Genomic DNA, 6,000 nt, shown 5'->3' on the forward strand with positions numbered 1-6,000 from the left:
GATGCATCCCTCTTCTTCTCCACCACCCAACTTGAGAGAGGAATGCCACTGCCATCATTGCCTGGTTAGGATGTGCACGGAACCAGCTCCCTTCGAGTCGATGGTGGGGCGGGGTGGTTTTAAGGGTGCGGGAGGGTGCATGTACCCGACCACTACCCCACCACCACCATGCTTCCCCCTCCGGTGTTCTGTGGATAAATAGTCTGGCGGGGTGGCAGCGTACTTCCTTGCCACCCTGTTGTTTTACTGACTGGACGTCACCGGAAGTGCAGTGTGTGTGAGGTTCCGAACCTGTCCGGCATTCTAAGAATAGAACGCCGAACAGGCTTGTGCACATCCCTACCTGCCTGGTTTGGCGACACACTCAGAGTTCTTCTCAGCCAGTGCCTAAGCAGTACAGCCTCAGAGTGCTGAGCACCCACCTGCAGATGGCTGGAGCCTCAGGTTGTCCTTTGCTTCAAGAAGCAAAAATGTCTTGGGCCAACCCTGAGTGGTGGCATCTTCGGATGCAGCATCTGGGCTCTCTGATGTCACCTGTGGCTGACCTGTAGGAATTCTCTGGCTCTCTTTCAACTGCATCCAGTGCTCAGCCTGTATATATGTGCACATAAACCTCGGATGTACCTTTAAACACTCTTAATTATTTTGATTATTTTTAAGTACTCTTACACATGGCCCACTGTTTACAAGGATGCAGACGTCTCTCTCGTAGACAGTCTCCGTTATATTTTAAATTTTAATTTTTTAAAAAAAATTATTCCACCTTATTACTACCCTACGCTTCTATAGCTTCATACTCGTAATGCCACCTCCCTTCTGTCCTTTAAGAAGCATTTGAAAACTTACTTATTTGGCCAGGCGTTTAGTTTTTAAATGTATGTGTGTGTTTGTTTTAGTTGTTGTTGTTGTTTTAACTTATGTAAACCGAGTCTATGGAAGCCAGGTGGTCAATAAATTTGCTAAATAAATAACTGTAGTTTTCTGTTTTATACTGTACCCCTGCCTGTACTTCATGTATTCTACTGCTCTTATGCTGGTCTAAGACCAAAATAAAGGAATAGTGCATATAGATTGTGAGCCCTTTGGGGATAGGGAGCCATCTTATTTATTTATTTATTATTTTGCTGTGCAAACCGCCCTGAGCCATTTTCGGAAGGGCAGTATAGAAACTGAATTAACAAAACAAAACAAAACAAAGCAAAACAAAACAAAAACAGCACAGAGACACCACTGAATCTCCAGCGACTCTCCTTGCAAAGGAAACCCAAATTCAAGGTGCTCTACAAACCCCTGGAACTCCCCACCACTTGGATAACTGGGGCAACTGAGACGGCATCACAATATTGTTCCTCAAATATTTCCACTCCTTGTCATTCTAGACGTGCAACCTCAAAAATGAGGCATTATCTCGAAGAGCTTGCCTAAGGCCTCCTGGCCCTTCTGTGCATAATGTTCCCTTTGGTTACTGGCTTGGCACATTAACCGTGGCAACCCAGCTGAAGTTAGCACTTTCGTGAATACTCTGTTGGGGTGGGTACGGTTTAGGAAACTATGGGGCTGGAGAGCTGCTATTTTGGGTGATGGGGTCAGCGGGGGGCCTCACTCAATTCTGCCCGAGAACAATGCTGACCGACAATGCCGCCATTAATCTGCTTGGAGACTTGTTCTGCCCAGTGAGTCTGGAGGTCGTGTCCATGGTTACGCAGACTATGGGGCTCTTATTTCTCACTGGGATCTCAATAGTGAAAAAACCTTCCACAGCCCCAAATCATTCTTAAAACAGCTTGTTGCAGAGACTAGGAAATGGAGCTTGCCTTTTGCCGCTTTAGTGGCCTGTTGTTTCTCTAGACAGGACCTGTACCCGTAGCTATAAACTGGGTGGTCTTCGGGGGAGCTCCCACAACAGGGCAGAGCCACGGGGGTCAGGGACCTGCCCCACACCCCAATATTCCAGGCCCCTTCCCTGCATTTTCAGCTTTCATTTTTCTTTCTTTCTTTTTTAAAGCAAATTCTCTAGTCCTTTTACTCATGTGGAAGTAAAAGGAAAAACATGTGGGGGATATTTTTATCCAGTTGCTCAGGAGTGTGTCATTTTTATAGTGCAGTTTTTAATCTTACCGTGATTTATTTATTTATTTATTTGACGTATCTGTATACTGCCCCAAACCAAAGTCCCAGGGCGGTTCACCTACTTTATTTGACTTACTTTATTTTGTGTGTCATGCATGTTAGTGGATATATTATGTGCATGTTAATTTTGCATTTCACTTTTGTCAGCTAAGCTGGCTGGACTTGGTTCCAGGAAGTATTACCCCTATAACAAGAAGGTTCAGAAGAAAGATGGTTGGGCTGAGCAGAGACATTGCTAACTGAGCAAAGAGAGACCTTTTAAAAGTGGTGATTCTCTTTACTGAGCAGGAGGAGAGCAACTGGCCCTATCCAGCCCCAGCACAGCATCCCTCCAGTGACTGTTGCTGGTGTCTATCTTATGTTTCTTTTTTAGATTGTGAGCCCTTTGGGGACAGAAAGACATTTAATTTGATTTAATGTATGTATATCTATGTAAACTGCTTTGGAAACTTTTGTTGAAGAGCAGTATAATAAATATTTGTCATATCCGTATACTGGTTTATCTAATTAGGAGCAGTACAAAAAGGGTGAACAGAAATTAATTTCAAAGTACTAGAGCTTAAGGTCATCCTACAAAATTGATCGGCAGTAGGTGCAGGACAAAGGAACGGAAGTATTTCTTCATATAGTGCAAAATGTATGGAATTAATTACAGCAAGAGGTGGCCCTGATCACTCCGATTGCTTTAGGAAAGGATTAGCCAAATTCTTGGAGGCAATAAATATATCAATGGCACTTAGCCATTGTGGCTAGAGAGCTCAATAGATAGCTAGATATCACACAGTGGCTTTGCTGTCACAATGAAAAGTAGTGAGTCTGTGGGGGTTGGGGGATAATGTGCCTCATCATGAAAAAGGTTGAGGTAGAGGACATTTGGACAGATGCAACAAGGCAGATCTTATGTTCTCATTCTTATGTGCTGTGAATCACTGAAAGACCCGCAGGAGGGCAAACTGAATGGACAAGAGGATGGCATGATGCCCAGAACATACACAGCATATGAGTCACATCCATCGCACCCACAATTTCCTGCTGGCACACAGTATATGCCAATTAAAAGTAACCCAGAAGAAGTCAACTGTAAAGGGGCTAAAGTGGATGGACCACATCTGGTCCCCATCTGGGAAGGCCTCCAGAATTCATTGAATCTCGTTGTGCTGAAGGGCCACCCGCGGCATGGCCTTCAAACAAACTACTCTTGTTGCAGCAAACCCAGGCAAGATGCCCCTTTGATCTCTGGGGGTGGAAAAAGGGAGAGGAGATACAAGCCACTGTGATGATATCCATTGGTCAGTATGTATGAGCAACACAGGGGCACCCCTAGGTCTTCTGATATTGTGATCAAGGATTACTTCCTTGTTATCCCAAGGATCAGCACTTGTAAGAACATAAGAACAGCCCTGCTGGATCAGGCCCAAGGCCCATCTAGTCCAGCATCCTGTTTCACACAATGACCCCCCACCAGATGCCTCTGTGAAGCCCACAGGCAAGAGGTGAGGGCCTGCCCCATCTCCTGCTGTTGCTTCCCCGCAACTGGTATTCAGAGGCATCCTACCTCTGAGGCAGGAGGTGGCCAGAAGCCACCAGACGAGCAGCCATTGATCGACCTCTCCTCCGTGACCATCTAAGCCCCTTTTCAAGCCATCCAAGCTAGTGGCCATCACCACATCCTTGCGGCAAGATAATATGGAGGATCAATATAGAATCATAGCATTATAGAGTGGGAAAGGGCCTTCGAGGTCTTCTAGCCCAACCCCTGTTCAGCGCAGGAAGTTAATATCGTATCCCTGACTGATGGTTGTGTCGCCTCTGTCTTAAAACCTCCAGCAAAAGGCAGCCCTCGGGAGAAATCGGGGTGGTGGGTTTGATGGGCCTTGGTGACCTCTCTGCCATGTTGTGGATGCACACGCCAGCAAGACAGCCATCTCCTTGGATGATCTGTTAGATTTTCTCACATATGGCTCCCTCCTTCTCAGGAGCGAGCCAGCCACCACATCTTGCCTACTCATTGGGCAGTAGTTGGGTTCCGCCCTGTCCTGGAGGGCCGAGTGTCTTCCTGCTGTGCAGGCTGTGACCTTCAAGAGAGCCCTTAAAACCCAGGTGTTTGGCCTGGCCTTTCAGAGTTTTTAATTAGTTTTATTTTAATGTTAACCTGGTTTTCAGGGTTTTAGAGGAGAGCTGGTCTTGTGGTAGCAAGCATGACTTATCCCATTAGCTAAGCAGGGTCCACCCTGGTTGCATTTGAATGGGAGACTAGAAGTGTGTGAGCACTATAAGATATTCCCCTGAGGAGATGGAGCTGCTCTGGGAAGAGCAGAAGGTTTCAAGTTCCCTCTCTGGCTTCTGCAAGATAGGGCTGAGAGGGATTCCTGCCTGCAACCTTGGAGAGGCTGCTGCCAGTCTGTGAAGACAATACTGAGCTAGATGGACCAATGGTCTGACTCTGTAGAAGGCAGCTTCCTATGTTCCTAATTGTTCTGATAGTTTGTTTTTTAAGATGCTTTTTAATTGGTGTTCATATTTATATTTCTGTTTTAATTCTTATCGGTTTTAATGGTTTCTGGTTTTAATTGTAAACCGCCCTGAGCCATTTCAGGGCGGTATAAAAATTGAACAAACAAACAAAGAAATCCTTGTGGTTGTGGGTTGCCCTCTATAGATAGAGCCTCATCCCGGTCACTCAGCAACAGTGGCACTGAATGGCTCTTGATTCTCCTCCTCCTGCGTATCGCATGACTTCGTCCTCTGTGGAAGCTGCCATCTTCTTTGTGTTTCTTTTTAGACTGTGAACCCCTTTCGGACATGGAACCAGTTTCTTGGGTTTTTTGGGGTTTTTTTGCTATATAAGCCATCCTGAAGACTTGGTGGTGGTGATTGCAGAAAAGCAGGATATGCATATTCTTGTTCAACAAGGAGGATGGTGCAATGCAAGACATAAACCAGGGAACAAAGGAGGACAGCTGTAGAAGCAGATACTGGCAGCAAACAGTGGAGGGGAACCAGAGTTGAGAGGGCAGGAGCTGACAGAAAGGGGCATTTCAAAGCAAGTTTGCACACACCCAGACAGGGAGTGAAAGGCTGACCTCAGTAGACCAGTTCAGGGTGCTGAAAGCCAGTTCAAAAATCTCCTTACTGGGGAGTTATCACAGTGAAAGAGCAAATAATACAGCAAAGACAAAGCCGATCCGAGCCCTGAGTTCATTCTAGGGCATGCGATCTGGCCTGGAAACATCATGTTTGTGGTTGACGGGGGAGGCAGAGAGAAGAGAAAATGAGAAGAGCAGGGGTGTGAAAACAGGATATTCAAATAGGGAAGAGCCAAGGAGGACTGTGAAAAAATCCCTCCTAGAACAGACTGACTTGTGGGCCTAACAGATCATAGTTCAGAGCAGGAGTAGGCAACCTTGTCTCTCCAGCTGTGACTGAACTACAACTCCCATCAACCCCAGCCTGAGGCTGGGGGTGATGGAAGCTATAGTTCAACAACAGCTGGAGAGACAAGGTTGCCTGCTTCCGAGCTACACTACAATCTGCTCAACAAGGTAGCAAACCAATGGATGCAGCACTGGCAGCAACTCGCAGACATACTGACTTCTTGCACAGGGGCTGAGAGACAGAGAGAGACTTCTTTGGCTGCTGGACAGAGAGCAAGAGCTCAGCCAGGCTTATGTGGGGGGAGAGGTGCCCCTTTTGCCCCAATAATAAAAATAACCTAGGCGCTGTAGTTCACAATTACAAATTTTATTCCAGATGTTTGAGCCCCACGACTGAGGAAGAGGAGAGGCCCTGCCCCCGCAGGATTATGCCATTTCATCTCTTTAAGAGGATTGCTGCAGAGTCCGCGTTAGGAAACTTCACAACATGCATGAT

Source organism: Hemicordylus capensis, chromosome 8, assembly GCF_027244095.1.
Source record: "Hemicordylus capensis ecotype Gifberg chromosome 8, rHemCap1.1.pri, whole genome shotgun sequence".
Taxonomy (NCBI): Eukaryota; Metazoa; Chordata; class Lepidosauria; order Squamata; family Cordylidae; genus Hemicordylus; species Hemicordylus capensis.